Source organism: Diadema antillarum, unplaced genomic scaffold (assembly GCF_040938485.1).
Source record: "Diadema antillarum isolate AM-2024a unplaced genomic scaffold, OU_Dant_1.0 scf00000070, whole genome shotgun sequence".
In the NCBI taxonomy this organism is placed as follows: Eukaryota; Metazoa; Echinodermata; class Echinoidea; order Diadematoida; family Diadematidae; genus Diadema; species Diadema antillarum.
The window spans coordinates 2,512,663-2,533,843 of record NW_027270959.1 but is presented as its reverse complement, the minus strand read 5'-3'; positions in this window follow the sequence as shown (position 1 = coordinate 2,533,843).

Genomic DNA, 21,181 nt, shown 5'->3' with positions numbered 1-21,181 from the left:
GAATCACGTCAAAAAATTGGGTTGAAATTCAGGCTTATCTTCGATGTATTGAGATATTTCTTTCTTTCTGCAACTTTCTTTGCAATAACTCAAGAAAAACGGCCTCTATCACTTCTATATTTTGCACATGTTTAGTTCATGTCACGTGAATTATTTCATAAAATAACAACTACTTGATCGGACACCATCTTGGGTATGTAAAGTAGGGTCAAAGGTCATAAGTGTTTCACCCTGTATCTTAGTGAATACATGTCCTATCTTTCCCATATTTTGCACACGCAAAGACCATGTCACAAGGATCATTTCACAAAATAACCACTTTTTACTCAGATGCCATCTTGTCGTTGCAAATTGAGGTCAAAGGTCACATGTACTTCTTTTTGTATCTTCGTTATGACGTGTTATCTCTATGGGAGGGAATTTTCTTTAATGTGAAAATTGACATGATTGTCTTTATCGAGCACTAGCTCACTTACCCTTCGGTGAATTTCTCCCAGATTTTAATATGTTGTAGCTGAGACTTTGCGCTATCGTTTTGTTTCCTTTGTTTTTTCATACGATGTCGGGATTACGATAAAAAATTGGTTGAAATTAAAGCTTATCTTCTATGTATTGAGATATTTCTTTCTTTCTGCAACTCTCTTTGCAATAACTCAAGAAAAATACGCCCTATCACCCCCATATTTTGCACATGTTTAGTTCATGTCACGTACATTATTTCATAAAATAACAACTACTTGATCGGACAACATCTTGGGTATGTAAATTAGGGTCAAAGGTCATAAATGTTTCATCTTGTATCTTGGCGAATACCTGTCCTATCTTTCCCATATTTTGCACACGTATAGACGATGTCGCAAGAATCGTTTCACAAAATAACCACTTTTTCCTCAGATGCCATCTTGGGAGTGTAAAGGTGGGTCAAAGGTCATATGTATTTGTTGTTGTATCTTCGTTATCTAGTGTATACGGAATTTGGTACCAAAGATGGCAGATATGAATCCCTTTTATAAACGAGAATTCAAACATCACACGGCCAACGTTTTTAACAACAGACGAAACCTGTATGGTCATGCCTATTGCGATCAGGACTCGAATCATTGATGAAAAAAAAAATCGGATCACCTTAATTTGTCAGTAATGACAAATTACAATCTCTAGTTTTTCTTCTTCTTCTTCTTTATTTCTCCTCAAAAGTTGTGCAGAGGTTAGCTCAGAAAGTCCGATGCCTGTCAATTTCAAAATTATATCATGTATGCATCATGTCCCAAAGACGGCAAATCTAATGTATCATTGTGATCAGTCGACCGTGACGTCACTATGACGTCATTATATGAAAACACATTCTCAATCATATCTCATTAATGAAATGGAATTTTTCAATGAAATTTACGTCACATATGTTTAAAGTTATGCGCATTCTACTCATGTTCTCAAAATTCATATTTTCTCTTAAAACGTGCGCGTACGCGCGCGTTGAAATATTTGTATGCTCCAATCGAGCTCAAAATTTTTTTGCACACGTTTCAGACCATTTGGAGCATTTTTTGAAAAATTGAAAAAATCGGACGGACGCGTACGCGCGCGCGCATATACGCACGCACAGCTCATATGCAATTGAAATTTCCAGTTTTTTCACTTTGATCGCATGTCTGAAATGTCAAGGAATATTTATACCACGTTTCAAGTCAATCCGACTCAATATGACGTCATACGGGGCCGTCAAAGTTGAAATTCCGCGCGCGCGTCAATGGCGATATACAGTGCAACTATGCCAAAAAACTGCCAATTTTAAATCCGATTTTACTCGTCAGGATGGACGGTGACCCCCCATTTTCTTTACATATATTGAAAGCTGATGAGTTGTACATGTCATTTCATGGGTAGGCAATGCTGACAAAATGATTAAAAGATATCAAATTTCTTAATAAAGTAAAAAAAGTAAATTTTCAAAATGACGTCATCAAATTACAAGTTTACTCGAGCGTATCTCACTTATCCTCTGCCAATTTTCTCCCATATTTCAGTATGTTGTAGCTTATGAAATGTTCTTTCATTAATGTAAAAACAACATTTTGATTGGATGACGTCGTCGCCTCGTAAAAATGGATTGAATGTATCCTTGTAGAATTTGACCAGTTTACGTGTTATCTCTATGGGAGAGCAGTTTTTCTGGCAGTGAAAATTGACATGACTCTCTTTTTCGAGCACTAGCTCACTTATGCTTCGGTGAATTTCTCCTAGATTTTAGTATGTTGTAGCTGAGACTTTGGGCTATCGTAGGTGTGCCCTTCATTTTTTCATACGACGTCGGCATCACGTCGAAAAACTTGGTTGAAAATGGCACGTGGCTTCGATGCAGCGTCATTTTGCTTAATACACAGGGCCTATGGAGCATGAAATAGGTCATTGCATAGCGCATCCGACTCGTAATCCTAAGGTCCCTGGTTCGAGGCTCACCCCTGCCAATATTTTTTTTTTCATTTTTTTAAACACTTTTTTTCTTCTTTTTCTTTAGTTAGTCTTAATCTCCCTTCCTAACTTTATCTTTTTCTGATTTTTTTATGCTTCTCCTTCAAATTTCTATAAAATAACATATTTTTTTCTTTATTTTTCTTTCTTTCTACTACTTTCTGTGCAATAGATGAACAACAACAATGGCTATCAATCCCATATTTTGCACATGTTTAGTTCATGTCACGTACATTATTTCATAAAATAACAACTACTTGATCAGACACCATCTTGGGTATGTAAATTAGGGTCAAAGGTCATAAATGTTTCATCCTGTATCTTGGTGAATACATGTCCTATCTTTCCCATATTTTGCACACACAAAGACCATGTAACAAGGATAATTTCACAAAATAACCACTTTTTGCTCAGACGCCATCTTGGGTGTGCAAAGTGAGGTCAAAGGTCATATGTACTTCTTTCTGTATTTTCGTTATGACGTGTTATCTCTATGGGAGGGATTTTTTTTTAATGTGAAAATCGACATGCTTTTCTTTATCGAGCACTAGCTCTCACTTACCCTTCGGTGAATTTCTCCCAGATTTTATGTTGTACCTAAGACTTTGCATTTTGCATCTTGGTGAATACCTGTCCTATCTTTGCCATATTTTGCACACGAATATAGACGATGTCGCAAGAATCATTTCACAAAATAACCACTTTTTCCTCAGATGCCATCTTGGGAGTGTAAAGGTGGGTCAAAGGTCATATGTATTCGTTGCTGTATCTTCGTTATTCAGTGTATACAGAATTGGTACCAAAGATGGCAGATATGACTCCCTTTTCTAAATGAGAATCCAAACCCCACACGGCCAATGTCTCTAAACACAGATGAAACTTGTATTGTCATGCCTATTACGATCAGGACTCGAATCATTGATTAAAAAAAAAATCGGATCACCTTAATTTGTCAGTGATGACAAATTACAATCTCTAGTTCTTCTTCTTCTTCTTCTTCTTCTTCTTTATTTCTCCGCAAAAGTTGTGTAGAGACTAGCTCAGAAAGTGCATTGCCTATGAATGTCAAACTTATACCATATGTGTATCATGTCCCAAAGACGACATGTCAAGTAAAATCGTAGTGATCAGTCGACCGTGACGTCACTATGACGTCATTATATGAAAACACATTTTCAATCATATCTCATTAATGGAGTGGAATTTCTCAATGAAATTTACGTCACATAAATTTCAATTCAAGGGAATTCTACCCATATTTTCAGAATTCCTCGCATCGTAAAGACGTGCGCGTACGCGCGCGTTGAAATATTTGTATGCTCCAATCAAGCTCAAATTTTTTTTGTATACGTTTCAGACCATTTGGAGCATTTTTTGAAAAATTGAAAAAATTGGACGGACGCGTACGCGCGCGCACATATACGCACGTACAGCTCATATGCAACAGAAATTTCCCGATTTTTTACATTTATCGGATGTCTGAAAAGTCAAGGAATATTTCTAGCAAGTTTCAAGTCAATCCGACTCAATATGACGTCATACGGGACTGTCAAAGTTGAAATTCCGCGCGCGCGTCAATGGCGATATACAGTACAACAATGCCCCAAAACCGCCAATTTTAAATCCGATTTTACTCGTCAGGATGGACGGTGACCCCCAATTTTCTTTACATATTCTGAAAGCTGATGAGTTGTACATGTCAGTTTATGGGTTGGCGATACTGAAAAAGTGATTCAAAGATATCAAATTTCTTAATAAAGTAAAAAAAGTAAATTTTCAAAATGACGTCATCAATTTTCAAGTTTACTTGGGCGTATCTCACTTATCCTTTGCCAATTTTCACCCAGATTTCAGTATGTTGTAGCTTATTAAATGTTCTTTCATTAATGTAGTTGCAACATTTTGATTGGATGGCGGCATCACCTCGTAAAAATGGATTAAATGTAATCTTGTCAAATTTGACCAGTTTACGTGTTATCTCTATGGGAGAGCAGTTTTTCTGGCAGTGAAAATTGACATGACTATCTTTTTCGAGCATTAGCTCACTTATGCTTCGGTGAATTTTTCCCAGATTTTAGTATGTTGTAGCTGAGACTTTGGGCTATCGTTAATGTGCCCTCCATTTTTTCATACGAGGCCGGCATCACGTCGAAAAACTTGGTTGAAAATGGCACGTGGCTTCGATGCAGCGTCATTTTGCTTAATACACAGGGCCTATGGAGCATGAAATAGGTCATTGCATAGCGCATCCGACTCGTAATCCTAAGGTCCCTGGTTCGAGCCTCACCCTTGCCAATATTTTTTTTTTCAAACTCTTTTTTTCTTCTTTTTCTTTATTTAGTCTTAATCTCCCTTCCTATTTTTATCTTTTTCTGATTTTTTAATGCTTCTCCTTCAAATTTCTATAAAATAACATAATTTTTTCTTTATTTTTCTTTCTTTCTACTACATTCTGTGCAATAGATGAAGAACAACAATGGTTATCAATCCCATATTTTGCACATGTTTAGTTCATGTCACCTACATTATTTCATAAAATAACAACTTCTTGATCAGACACCATCTTGGGTATGTAAATTAGGGTCAAAGGTCATAAATGTTTCATCCTGTATCTTGGTGAATACATGTCCTATCTTTCCAATATTTTGCACACACAAAGATCACGTTACCAGGATCATTTCACAAAATAACCATTTCTTTCTCAGATGCCATCTTGGCTGTGCAAAGTGGGGTCAATGGTCAAATATACTTTATTCTGTATCTTCGTTATAGTGTATACGGAATATGGTACCAAAGATGGCAAACCCGACTCCCTTTTTTTTAAATGAGAATCCAAACATCACACGGCCAATGTCCATAACCACAGATGAACCTTTACGGTCATGCCTATTGGGATCAGGACTCAAATCATTGACTTTCGAAGAGATCGGATCACCTAATTTGTCAGTGTTGACAAATTCCGAGTCTAGTTATTCTTCTTTCTTTCTGGACAATTTTGTGTCATCAATATCTCAAGAATGACATTACGGAATAACATGACATTTTCAGGGAACATGTCTCATGACAAAATCTAGCCACAATAAGGTTTTCATGACAGTAACATATCTATGACGTCATCTAGGCGCCATTTTGTGATTTTCGGACCATGTTACATGATCGATCATAACTTCATATCTAAAGGTCATGTCTGTATCATTTTCGGCGGACATTAAGTTCAGGTCACGCTCTATCATACATTTTAATGCTAATTACCTAAGACATTATTACGCGCGCGTACGCGCGCGTCAAACTTTTAAAAGGCTCAAAACAACTTACCAATGGGAAATCTCGAAGTTTCAGACAATTTTAAGCGTTTCGCGCGTTCGCGTCCGTCCGCACATTTTCGCGCGTAGTGCGCGTAAGCAAACTGAAAATGCACATTTTTTGACAGATTTGGATTCCTGATACATTAAGTAACAATATCCATTGATTTCCGATCAATTTTGACCTATAACAAAGGAATGCGTTGGCGTCAAAGTTGAAATTTCGTGTGCGCGTCTTTGTGCAAATATAGCGAAAAACATGTCTTTGTTTATTTCGCCATAGCTCTTTAAAACGTCTGGTTACCCTATGTTTTTATTGCATATTACAAAAACATATGAATTGGAAATAACGTTTCAAGTATTAATATTTCCATAATTACATTATGACGTCATCATATCATCATCTGAAATCAAAAAAGTGGAATTAATTTTTTTGAGGTACTGTTTCTGACATTCATTTGCTCGTATCTCTGTTGTTTAAGCTCAATATTATCCCAAATTCAGATATGTTGTACTTTGAACAATTGCCTTTCAAGTCCAAGTCATGGTTTTGAAATTTGATGACGTCATCATACCTTAAATTGTGATTAAAGGTAAAGATGCAAAATCGGACAAGTTTACGTGTAATGTCTATGGGAGGTGATTTTTTTTAAACCATGCATTGACTTGACAACGTTTAAGCACATTTATCTCAGCTGATTTTGCTTCATTTCCTCTGAAACTTAAGTATGTTGTAGCTGAGACAATAAGCTTCAGTAATCATGCATTTTATTTTTTGAAATCTCATCATCAGGTTGACAATTTTGCAGTTTAAAACTGAAAATGAGAATGGAATGTGGACAAAACGATTCCCGATTCAGCTTTCACATACATAAGTTTACGTTCCTCATATTTTCTCGCCGAGACGTATGGCCGAGTGGTTAAAGGCGACGTCTCAGAGACGTGAAGTTGCGGGTTCGAACCCCACAAGATCACGAAACAAAATACTTAGCTATTTTACTTTTTTTTTCAATTTTGTATTACATATTCGTCCATGTAGAAATCACGTTCGTATATAAACGCACCTATACACACACACAGACACACAGACACACACCATATCCCTCTTTTTTGTGTTGGAGACCACATTGCTTCGACTGCTGCAAAATTTTGCAGGCTGACTTTGTCAAACCGATCATAGTATGTAATGACGACGACTGAGGTGTTGTACTTTGAACAATTGTCTTTCAAGACCATGTCATTGTTTTGTACTTTGATGACGTCATCACATTGAAAATTGTGATTAAAGGCAAGGTATCAAAACCAGCCGATTATAGGCTTTATGTCTACGGCGCGTATTTTTCCCAAGTTGCCAGAAATGGCATAGCGACATCAGTCGTTACAAGGCCGCATTTCCGTCTAGCAATGCAATACATGTTCACGCGGCCACGATTGTTGAGTGGGCATTGACTTTTCCCCCTGTAATATCTATACATTTCTTTTTTCCCTTACCATTTCCGGGGATGTCCCGTGGCCGAGTGGTTAGAGAAACGGTTTTGCATGCACGCTCAATATAACTTCAAGGTGCCTATATCACATTCTTTTCTTTGTCGATCACAGATGACCGACACCTGATGACCCCAAGCGTATCACCTAACTCGTCAGCGTGACGAGTTTCATATCTCGTTGAAAATATTTGTTTTTGTTATTAATGCCCACGTCACATAGACATCCCGGATCACCCTGGACCACCCCGGATCTGATCTTAGGCCATGGGGTGAGCTGGTTTTTTCGCTTGTTTCGTTCCGACAACTGCGGCACTAAAATTTCTCCACAGCTACGTGTAAACAAATAACCAAAAAGGCTACAGGAAAAAGTTCGACACAAACCCTCCTGTAGTATTTTGGTAATTTAGGGGGAAACAGTGAACTTTTTTGTCACTGAGGAGCTGAATATGTACACTTTGCCGTGTACGATATTCATTCGCGAACGATCATGTGAAGTATGTTATCCAATCCGAATCGAGAATTATCGTTTACGAGTCAAAATGGCCGCCCCCTGTGAGCCTGTCGACGCGTCTACGTCGTCTGCTCTGCCGAAACTTTTAAGATGCGTTATTATGCATGTAACATCGATGAAGTTTGAAAATTTCACGGCCATGACAAACCTAAGATAGACGAAACCTATTTTGTGTGCCAAAGAGTGGATCAAATTGAGTGGGGGAGACCGTGAAATCGCAGACCAGAACGAAGTGATTCAGCTGCTCGGCGGACTGACTGCAACCTACGTAGGATAATTTACAGGTTAGTTTACGTGCGTACAGTCGTAGCAGTCGACACTGCAGTGCAGTCTCTCTCATGTTGTTATGCGTAATGTTAATGACCATGATGACTACAAGTACAACGTTAGCTATGTTATGAACATTGCTTGTGTATGTTATAATGGGCGCTAATGCAGTAGCTTAGCCGTTAGCGTGTCTGTTACATTTTAGATAAATTATCTTGAATTTCACCTTGGCATGGCATAGCGCCGTTATAATGTAGCCTAGATGTAATTTTACATGTTGTTCTATGTACAGCCCAGGTTAGGTTGATGTGGCTGATCGGTGATATTGTTTTGTAAAAATCTTGACACACAGGACGGGATTGAAAAAGGTCTAAACTGCATGTAAATTTATATTTTCATAATCATGGCCATGGAGTATCTTAATATTAAAAATCCATCCTGTTTCTCTCACCCCGAAATTGGCGAATCTCCCCTCAAAACACACATTTAGCATCTCATTAAATTAACTTATTAATATTTGATATAAATAGGTCTAAAAAACCAACAATGACAAGAACATGATTTCAACAATTAAACTCCCTAAAACATATGATTACCATTATGTTGTGCCAAACTATAAAGCAGTGGGTGGTGGCGATAGTGAAAGGCCAAGGATTACTAGTATTAATAATGATGATTAAGGCAGTTGTATTCATAATTATGACAATTGATATTGCATGTGATCAGGTGCTGAAAGCTGTAGATGTAATTTAAAATCAGTAATTGGACTGCAAGTACAAGTTGAAGTAGTTGATGATGACAATGATCATGAGGTGTTAATGATTACCTGGCATAGTACTAGGGCCTATTGGTAATTACAAGATTCAAATATTGGCAATCAATAGTCTACCGTACATTTAATGATATATTGAGTGTAATGTTCAACCCCTCCCTCTAGCGTTTAGCCTTTTTTTCCCCCTAACAAAATCCAACGGCTAATCATTGCTGTTCATTTCTCCATTGTATTGAATAGGATTCCATGAAACGTGCTACAAGAGGTTTATAGATAGCAAACGCCTGAATCTCGCTAGGAAACGAAAGCTGAAGGAGGAGCCTGGTCCGTCAGCAGGAGCATCTGTTTCCTCCCCTAAGACGCTCACATCAAGATCAAGATTTTCTTCTGGAAGCTCTTCAGGTTCTGCTGTGTTGCCTGTAAAATGCATCATTTGCAACAGAGTCAACCTGCTCATTACTTGCCAAGGGAAATAGGTTAATATGATTGATATTGAAGCATGAAAACATTGTCATGTTACTATAAGTTGTCCTTGATAAAATGGAGCAATATATATACACCGCTGAAACATTCACACACATACACAAAGAACTTCAGTGCAAAGTTCAGAAACAACAGAATGTACTGTATATGCACCAGTGCTTTGGTCAATGTGATTGATATTCAAGAATTGACATCTTACCAAAGTTGTGCATGATAAAATGTCTTTGTAATACAGATTGCTTCCTGTATTTTGAATGCCAATGTTTATGCAACATGTTTTGACTCCTTGCCTCAGTATGTGATTGTTCGCCCTTTAGCAAACATTTCTGCCCACTATTATGATTTGATTAGGGTTGAATTATTCTAAGAACAAAGATGTTTTCCTAAGTGTGGTTTTTTCATAAAACTGAATGACTACAATTAAAATTTGTTTCTCCCACTCTGGGAAAAAGAATATGTAAATATTATTAATACTGAAACAGAATGTTCATGTAGAAAGGTCAGTACAATGTAGGTGTGAGTACAAAATCAGTTTGCTAAAACTAATACACACCAGCCAAATGAAAATTGTGCATAAGTTTAGTCAGGTTTGCACAGATCCTCTGATATTGGAGGTTAATTACAATGTTATCATAATTTTTAATGCCAAACCTGTTTTATTCTCTCCAAGATTTTCAGGTACACATTGCCTCCAATTCAGAATCCAACAGTTTTCACTCATGAATGGGTAAACTATAATTTTGCCTTTATTTTATATATTGGCATTTTTCAAAACTTTTACACCCTTTCAAGGATATTTGGACCATGGAATGTTCCAGGAAATTTATTAAAACTAGAAAATTTGACTGATTATCACTTTGAGCTATCTTACATGAAAGGAGGTAGTGTCCCACCATGCTGTAACCTAATGATAGCAATGAAAACTTCAAGAAATTTTATGAAGATTAAATTTTCTAAAGTACTGTATAATATTTCATGGACAACGTGATTGCTATGTGATCTAAGTATATTAAAGCTTCTTAAGAAGAAGAAGAAGAAAAGAAAAACATGTTTACTGATAAACAATATGATCTGTTTAATAGTAATGTCTCATGTGTGTAAATGAGTTTGTATGTGTGCGTGTGAGTGTATATAATATGTCAGCGTTTTTATGCACCTGTGTATGTGTAATGCACTGATCAATACATGTATTATATCATTGTGTGTGTTCATGTTTATGATCATCTTTTTTATGATGCTGATGTGATAAATGGCCAAGGCATGTAGAATAATATTTTAATACACTTGGGTATATTGAATCTTCATAACTATGTGTGTGCGTATGTGTGTGTGCATGTGAGGGTGTGTGTGTGTGTGTGTACAATAAGATTCTCCCACATGCACGCGGACACACACACAAACAAACGCACTGAATTTTTTTCTTTTTTTTTTTTGCCTTGAATGATTAGTCATTTGATTAATAACATGTCTTTGAACAGAATATAAGGCATTTGCCTTGACCTCTGACGGTCAGTCAGTGCTCTCTCTCTTATGGTCTCGAACCACTTTGCTCTTGTCTTCCTTTGCATAGCCAGCATCAGGAAAAGCTGAAACATGAGATATAATGCAACTATTAAGCCAAAACTTCACTTTTTTTCTAGGTATATGGCTAAAAGCAGTGCTTTACAAATGTGTATATGTATTTCAGCTTAGAAACACCATGGGAACTATACTGCGGCTAGCAGCCCCATACGCATAACTGCGGCCAGCAGCCCCATACGCATAGCGTCATGGGGCTGTGAACTGTAGCATACAGGATCATGACGGAAGTTTTATCGCGGACAAATGTCAACTTAAAATCGGGGAAAAATCTTCAATTTGAAGACTTATTATTAAATTTGAAGTATTGATAACAGAGTTCGTGCAAGGGTTGCTTCTGCAAATAGGGCCTAGTTCCTTTCTGTTCAAATTGATGACTAAATGTGACTCGGTCGAGAGGAAACTGGGAGAACTACACTGAATTGACGGCCAGCGCATGCACACACAGACAGCTTAATATCCAGTCAATGGATTCGAAATTTGTGCGCAGTGATGTGTGCGCCTGCGCTGACCGTCAATTCAGCGTAGTTCTCCCAGTTTCCTCTCGACCGAGTCACATCTAGTCATCAATTTGAACAGAAAGGAACTATTTGCAGAAGCAAACCTTGCACGAACTCTGTTATCAATACTTCAAATTTATCAATAAGTCTTCAAATTGAAGATTTTTTTCCCGATTTTAAGTTGATATTTGTCCGCGATAAAACTTCCGTCATGATCCTGTATGCTACAGTTCACAGCCCCATTACGATATGTGTATTGGGCTGCTGGTCGCAGTTTATAAAATATGGATTTTCGCAAAAACTACAGGATATTTCGAGGAGAACTTTTTACAGTATATTTAGGATGTACAAAACATCACATTTCCGCATTCAGAAAGTAGTGCCAGTGTTGCTGGAATGAAACCCATTTTCTAAGCCTCTTTTTCAGCTTCACCCCATGGCCTATCTGGGGTGATCCGGGGAGAGATCCGTGTTAATGCCTTGGACATCCGGGAGGCCAACACGGTAACTTTTAGAGGTCAAAAACATCCGCGACGTCATCCGGGGATTGCCGTGTTGGCAGAGCAATCCGAGGTGTTTCGTGTGGCTACCGTGTAGCTGCCGTGTTGATCTGAGTGTAGCTGCCGTGTTGATCCGTGTAGATGCCGTGTTTGTAATCGCCGCGCTCTTCCGGCCTTATCCGTGTAGCTGTCGTGTTGATACCGTGTGTATATACAGCCATACCAAAATCCCGGATCTCCCCAGATCACCGTGTAGATCCTTGAGCATCCATGTTTATATGTGACTGGGGCATAATGTGCAAACCCTCTCTGTGTTCTCGTTCTATTCCACGTGTGTCTTGTATTATACTACGCTCTTTGGAGCGTGACCGAGGAGAAGATTTTCTAAGCGTGTAGTATGGGATTGTTCATTGTATTCATATGCTTGCATTAGGCAAAGTATGGTATTTGCCCTAATCAAATTTAATTTCTTCACGTGAGTCTTGTATTATACCACGCTCTTTGGAGCGTTACCTATTAAAGAGAAGATTTTCTAAGCGCGTAGTATGGGATTGTTCATTGTATTCATATGCTTTCTATTAGGCAAAGTATACGACCCCAATTCGAATTAATCTTCTTTCACCGCCCCTTTTATTTTAAATAGGTACAAACCTCTGCGTTAATTCTCACCACGCATGTTGCGACTTGAATTGTCGCCCCGTCAAAAATTGTCGTCTGGCGACAATTTATGATGAGGGCTGACGGCAAAAATTGTCGCCCGCCCTCAAAGCACGTTTTGCTGGGTAACATCATTCTTGACAAAGTCATTGAAATACCAAAACATAACTTACATGGCTACATCCATGCAAACAAGCCATGTAAAAAGTCACGGTGAGGTTTCAAGGAAGTGTGTATGTGCGCGCGCACATGATAATTGAATGTCCGTTCGTGCGTGTGTGTGTGTGTGTGTATATGTGTGTGTGTGTTATTGTATATTATGGAAGAATGTGTATATGTGTTTTGGCTGCGCATGGGCAGGGGCAAGCTGTTGCTGGCATGAACGTTATATTGATTTTATCAGCAGCTTTGAGTTTGATGAGTTTGTTTGACGGATTTATATTTGAATTCGGAGTGGTGCTCGCGTGCGGGCGGATGCTGCTTTTATGCACACGGTCCATTATGTCTTACGTATCAACGTTAGGAAGCCGTTTCATCAGAAAGGAAGGTGGTATCGGTTCGGGTGTGTGTGTGTGTGTGTGTGTGTGTGTGTGTGTGTGTGTGTGTGTGTGTGGATGGGTGTATGTATGTGTGTGTGTGTGTGTACATGGGTTGGTGAATGTGGGTGTGGGATGATTGAGGTTTTGGTTAATCGGGGGTTGGTGGGATGGGGATTTGATATGAAGAAGGATAGTTACAAATGGTATGACAGATATTGGCAGGATTTAATATTTATGATAGATGTAGATTTGTTTCGGTTGGGAGGGAAAGGGTTGGTCGGGTTTTTTTATGAATGATTTCATTCTAGATTTGTATAATGTATTTATTTATTTGTGTGTGTGTGTGTGTGTGTGTATAATATGCCCTTGTAAGTGAGAAGGAGTTACATGATCCAATATATTCAAGGGATATAGGTTTGGTACAATATCAAAACTTTCTCGTGAAGAAATTGTTAGTGGGGTTGATTCATAATCGAGTTATCTATGTTGAAGTTGAGAGTTGATGTTGAAGTGAGACTTTTTTGTAGTATAAATTGACAAATGGATATGTTTGCGTTTTGAATTGCATTTGTACCGTTTTATTTCATGTTATACCCAGAATGGGTTGATTAATATGAATTATTTGAATGAAATCAATAAATATCAAGGGAAACCCCCCAAAAAGTGTTAAGGTGGATAATATGTATATTGAGGATTTGTTTGAGTGTTTGTTGGTGATTGTTTATAAATACGTATGTATTTGCGGTGTGCATATGACAGTTCGTTTCTGCTAAAATCAACCAACGATTGAGAAATTATTTACGACGTGTCGAAATTATTCGTTCATGCATAAAGCATGCCAAACTTTTTCTGGGACAAAGAATAGTGATATGGAAGTTGAAGTTACGACTGATGGAAGAATATGACTGCAGTGAACAAATGAACAAAGACAGATAACATTAAGGAAGGGTACCTCCCTCGTATGACTACCTCCCTCGTATGACTTTTCTCTCGGTCTCTCTCTCCTAGTAGTGTCTGCTGCTCAAAAAGTTCGTTCGCACAAACATTAAAACACAAACAGACACACGTGCGCATACAGGTACACGTACACACACAGACAAACAAGCCACTACCGCTATACAACCACCTCACATGAACAGTTTCCATAATTATATTGTATTATTATACTCCAAGCACACACACACACAGCTATGTGCAAACGCATGCACAAGTCACATAACACGCACCTACAAATCATACACAGCACATACCATGCAGCCCCCCCCCCACACACACACATACGCATAACTTACCAGTCACACCCACCCCACCGAAGCATAACACCGGAGCAACCACCCAAATCACACAAAATACAGTGCATGGCCGACGACAATTTGTGCAGCTACGTTTCATTTTGCCATCACAAATTGTCGCCATAGAGGTAAAAAAATGGGAACTGCACAAGCATCACAAATATTGTCGCCAGACGACAATTTGTGACGGGGCGACAATTGTGTGCCGCCAACTCCGTCACAAATTAAACGTATTGTCGCCCCGAGCCGGGGGCGACAATTTTTGACGGGACGACAATTTACGTCGAAACAAATGTTTTTGCTATCACAAATTGTAGCCATCGAGGTCAAAACTTGAGAACTGCACAAGCGTCAAAAATTGTCGCAAGACGACAATTTGTGACAGGGCGAAAATTCATGCCGCCAACTCCGTCATAAATTATCGCCCCTAGTCGGGGGCGACAATTTTTGACGGGGCGATAATCGATGTCGCAACACACGCTATTTGGAGCGTTACCCAAGAGAAGATTTTCTAAGCGTGTAGTATGTGATTGCTCATTGTATTCATATGCTTTTCATTCGGCAAAGTATGTATTTACCCTAATTACAATTATTTTTTTCCCGCCACTTTTATTTACGTACAAACCTTCTCTGCGTACTCATTCTATTCCACGTGTGTCTTGTATTATACCACGCTCTTCGGAGCGTTACCCAAGAGAAGATTTTCTAACCATGTAGTGTGGAATTGTTCATTGTAATAGAAACCATAATTTACATTCCTTACACAGCACTAACCTTCGTGTATCTGGCCTTCCTCTAAGATCTCCAGGTGCCTATTTCATATCTCAAGAGATACTGAGACCGGGTATTTTCCTCTATCGCTAATCGCCTGTGGAACTCTCCCCCATCTCTTCTCCGTCACAGTAGGCGTTTTCACATCAGCCCGATGTTTCGAAATAGCGCGCTATTTTGCTGACTATTTTCTGCGAAAAATATCTCGAGCTTGGATTTTTGTCGGGCTGATGTGAAAACGCCTATTGACAAATGGATCACTTCAAAGCCTCACTCAAAATTCACTTTCTTTCTTTCTTTTTTTCCTCTTTTTCTTTTTTACCAGGCATTCAACTGTCCTGGAGAAGTCTTCGCCTTTGAATGTTTCTATAACAGATATATGGCGCTATACAAAACTTATCCTTCAAAAAACCTCTTTGATAGCTGTATGGGCAGCTCTCAGTAAAGTTTCGCATATCTTAACACATGACAATGTCATATCACTAAAGCTTGAAAGAATACTAGGATTAGGAGAAATGCGTTGATTATCAACGTTATTGACATCTGGAAACAGAAAACAAAAGAAAAATACGTATCATCTTCACTTCCTCATATATGGAGCTATATCATAACTATTTTGACCTCATTATCATTTTTTATGCGTCCACAAGGAAGTATTTGCGATGAGTGGCTCATAAAAGATGTAAAATGTACACAATATATTATCGTGACGTCGGATTCTTGTTTCGTCATTACATAAAAATACATAATTTTGGACACATGTAACGGCAAACAGACCAGTAACCTTTCTTCAGGTGAAATGCAAACAAAAGATTGGTTAATCATTGAAAGGTTGAATTCCTCTGACGGGACGCATACTCGTTTTTAAACTCGAAATTATGTCTTGGAGTAAACAACGTGTCAATAAAGAAGTCATAAATTTTACTCATGTTCGTCACTCTGTGCCATCGGACAGTTCTTATTCATTTTGAGTACAGCTGATCACATGATTCTCCTCAAATGTGTTGAAGTGTACATTAGAGGAAATCTACCTAGCAAAACGTTCTTGTATTAAACTGTTAGCTTTTTAACTCGTTTGGTCTTCATTTTCTGGCTGAGCCTATCAACGTATCCAAACAGTCGGTGACTTTCAGGTAAGACGTTGGTTTGGGGACATTGTTAATCATGTTTTAGTTTAAAGATTAAAAACATCTGACAATATCTGAAAATCGCGTAGTCTCACCTATTTTCTTTCGTTTCCTTTTATTACCATAGGTCTATTGTCAGTTGTGAACGTTTCTAACGCAATATAACATGTTAGCACATTCGCACATTTGCAGAAGGATGTCAAACCCCATTAACAATGTGATAGAATGTGTGTGTGTGTGTGTGTGTGTGTGTGTGTGTGTGTGTGTGTGTGTTTAAGATTCATCGCTCCTTTCTCTTGCAGAAATGTGAAATGATAGTAACATAAATTCTACAGTGACTGGATATATAATTTTGCATACGACTAAGAGTGTAAGGTACTAGAAAATGTGTCCAATGTAATTATAATGCATAACGTCCTCTCCATTAGCTCCTTTTTAGGAAAAGATTCGTAATTCATCATTGGAATCATTATTGCACATTTCGTATTTCTTGTCAAACTCCGAATAGCACAACTGCATGTGCTAGGTGTTCTTCCTTTCTTGACTCTGTGTGTTATCGACAATAAACTTCGTCCTCATGCATGTTGCAGTCTTACAAGAAACGTTCTTTTCGTTTTCGTTTTCTTTTCTCAACGTGGTCCATTGATTTCCTCATATTGTAGTCCGATATATAACGCCTTTTGAGTAAACATAAAATAATAAGTTTTATTACGCTTCTGGCAAATAATGCATGATAGAGAGATACAATGGAATTGTAAGCCAAATGTCTCAATATATATATTGCTATAGTTGCACTTTTTGTTTTGATCTGGTTCTGAATCCGCTTATTTCATTAGAAAAGGACAAACCAGCCTTATTGAAATGTTGCAGACTAGTGGAGGGTTCAGATATGGGGATTGTCTTTTTAATCAAATTTTGCAAGGTCAGAAAATATCTATGAAATTGTTGTTTTATAGTAAATGTTTTTTAGAATTTTGCCCTTCTAATTATAATTATACTAACTCACAATGTCATGGGGTATAGTGACCAAGGAAAAGAAAAAAAAAACAGTGATGGAAAATATGTCGAAATATTCATGACATGTCATAGCAAGAAAGCAGTACTAGTGGTTCAAATACCTCATTTTGAATGATGATTATGAATTGTAAGTTGTTTTGTTTCTCTCTCGCGATCAAGACACTACAAGGAAATCACCATGCAGGCCTACCCAGTCAGACCATTTGTTAACACCTCTTCGACTGATAGAGTCAGGACAGCTGTGAAGGCAAGATATATATTGAGTCATTCATTTTCTTTTCCAGGAGATATCAAATGATTCGAGCAAAATTGGAATTGTGAGCATGTTGTAAAATCGCAAGAAGGAATTGCTATGAAATTCATAAAGATTTCATAAAGTACCTTATAGATTCAATTCATGTGTTATGCTCACACCCTTGATTCACCTACACACAATGTACCTTTTCGTTTTTTCGATTATTTCTCGCGAGTCATGTGAATTTCCGTTACCTGTGATAAATTGCCCGACTATACATTTTCCCAACGAGAGATAATGTTTGTATGGCACTGAAAGACATTTCTTACACATTACCAATTTCTGCCTTTGGGATCATCCTCTTTATGACGACTGAACCGACGAATTTTGTATTAGATTTCCCACTTTTGGAACCCATAAAAAATGATACTATTATTAGTAAAGGTTGGCAGAGTGGAACACAGGATTAGATGAATGTGGTAATATCAAATCTCATAGAGAGCAAGGAATTTTATTCCCTTATGTATGTCTTTGCTTTCGTGACAGTCATACAAGTGTATTGAAATGATTTTCTTTTTTGGTCGTCTCTGTCATTGTCGGCCACTCACCCATGTATTATCTATATTTTCTGTCTTGTTTTGTTGTTTAGGTTTTCCTGAGATCCTTCAAGTCGCTATTGCTATTATTCACTTCCTTATAAACATCAATATCGTTATTTTGCAATGACATTAAAGTAGGCCTGATTAAGTATTTTTGATTTATTGTATCGATGGATTATTTTGAGTTTTGTAATTGATTTTTTGTATGTTTTTTTTTGCCAAATAATAATAATAATACTAATACTAACAATAATAATCATAATAATAATAATAATAATAATAACAATAACAATAATAAATAATTGGTAAAAATGAAATGGAATGACATGAAGTGACTAATCATAACACATGCAATCTATTCCGTAGTTTTCAGTGTGATTGAACTGCTTTGGGTCAGTGTTTCAATTGAATTTACAAATCAGAACCTCCGAAGGAGCGGGCAATGAGGGTAAAGCTGCATGTAAAGTGTCCGCTGTATATCTATACATACGCACACACACACACACACACACACACACACACACACACACACATATATATATATATATATATATATATATATATATATATATATATTATATATATATATATATATATTGTGTATATTTGTTTTAAACGTGATTTGGGTGTTTCGATGTTCACTAATTCTTGCTCTTCGGCAAGACTAACTGCAACTAATTCTGAGAAAGTTAAACGTACTACCAGCGTCAGAAAATTCATCATCCGCGACTTTATCAGGCTTTTTCAGTGACATATCAATAAATATATATGCGGATATAAGGCCGAAATAATTTATATTGAGAGAGAGAAAGAGGGAAAGAGAGGGAGAGAGTGTATGTGTGTGTGTGTGGTGTATATTTGCTTAATCTGTTTGAACTGCACCAGGTCCTGTTTATTTGTGGTATGGTTTCTCTGTGAACTTACTTTACATCTTAATATTGTTATTTTTATTATTATTATCATCTCTTATTTTACTAAAGGTGTCTGCTGTACTGCATATTATTGGAGGTTCTGTGAGCGCAGCGTTTGGTGCCGCGGCTGCAGGTGTGAAGGCGTTCTTTGGCTATCTTGCTGTTTCAATTTGGACTGGTCTTGGTGTAAGTTGATGGCGTATCTTTACTGTTCATCTACAGTAGATATAACATAGTTCACATAGACCATCAAACTCGAGTTCCCGGGCTAGAGTCAAAGACATTATGCAGTCGTACATTATTTCAAAGGCAGGGCACGGTGACGGTGCAACAAGTCATAGAGAAACGACAAAAAAAAGATAAATAAACGAATGAATGAATACATAAGTAGATGGAAAAATGGATAAATAGAGAGAAATAGATAGATAGATAGATGAATAAATACATAGATGAATAAATGAATAAATAAATAAATGAATGAATAAATAAATGAATAAATAAACAAATAAATGAAAAAGAAACTGACGGCGGGAGAATGAACATGATAAACAGTTATTGTTTTATGCAGCATAAATTCAACCGGATCCCTATTCAATCCTTGATATAACTTCTATCACAATAATTGTCTAGTTCTTTTTATTTTATTTGATTACTCGCAGTTATTGTTAATTTTCATTGGCATAAGTTCCAAATCTTTAGGGTTTTTTCAGTTAGAATGCATGACCCAAGGCCCAAATCTTATGTGAAAAATGTGACTCTTATATCTTGGTTTACACTTAAGGACTGCAATCAAACAAAATGATGGATTTGGTCAAGAGGAACGTATGAACGAATATCAATGCAATGTTATTGCATTGCATATATCATATAATTAATTGACTTCTAATCAAGTATGATTCTGATATTCCTAACTTCAGGTTTTCCTGGTGACCGGGATCATTGGCTGGCTTTCCTACAGACACAGAGGGAGAGTCCCAAGAACTTGCTGTGTTTGTACAATCATGATTCCATAGTGTTTTTATAGTAGAGCAACATTTAGCTTTGCGTTAACCGATTGAGTCCAGACTCTGAAGTCATACTGACAATCACAATGTATAGTTGTTTGAATCAGTGATTGCGACTTTCATTCAGCTTTACAGTTTTGCAAAATTTTCCAGATAATACTTTAGCAGGAGGACTTTTCCATGATGTCTCCGACAAGTATAGTGTTTCCCCGTCTAATTTTGCACTTTGCGCATGCAAGATTACAAATTAATTATTCATTTTGGTGCAGTAAAAAATACAAACTTTTCATTCATCGTCATCATTCAGGTGCCAAAATGCACAAAGGGCTGAAATATTTTTAGTAGATAGTCCTCTGGAATTACCAAGGTGTGGGTCGGTCGATGGAGGTGCACACTGGCTTTGATTTTCTGTATTTATTTTACGTACTTATACATTGCATCCATTGCTTGGATTACATTATAATTTTTTAATATTTCGTCGTGCGCATGGCAGATTGTCGATATAGCACTTCCCTGCACCTTGCAGATTTTTGTAAGCGCACTTCCTGCGCAGGGCGAAATGTTGTTAACCCTATGCGCACTCCCACACCGTAACGACAATCTGCCATGGGCATGACGACTTTTGTATTTTGTTATCATTATCATTTTGGACCAAATCTTAATTCTAATTAATATAGGGCCTATTGTATTATTATCATTATCATTATTATTATTATTATTATTACTATTATTATTATTATTGTTATTACTATTATTGTTATTATCATTATTATTATTATTACTATTATTATTATTATTATTATTATTATTATTATTATTGTTGTTATTATTATTACCATTATCATTATTACTATCATCATTGTCATTATTATCATTATAGGTTTTTCCGGTCAATTTTATAATGTTGTCATTCAAGTTCCTATTCCGAGCATTCAATTTCACGCATTCCACGTTCTCAGCACTGAATCATGCAGCAATCAAATTCGAAATCCGGTCATTCGAATTCACCATCGGAGCATTCAAATTTAAGAAAGGAGCATTTCAGCAATGAGCATTCAAATTCGTCTCAAGCTGTCGATAGATTCTCGTCGGTCATTCAAATTCGTGAATGGGCGATTAAGTTCTCAATACCTGCATTTAATTTCAAAGAAGTCCTC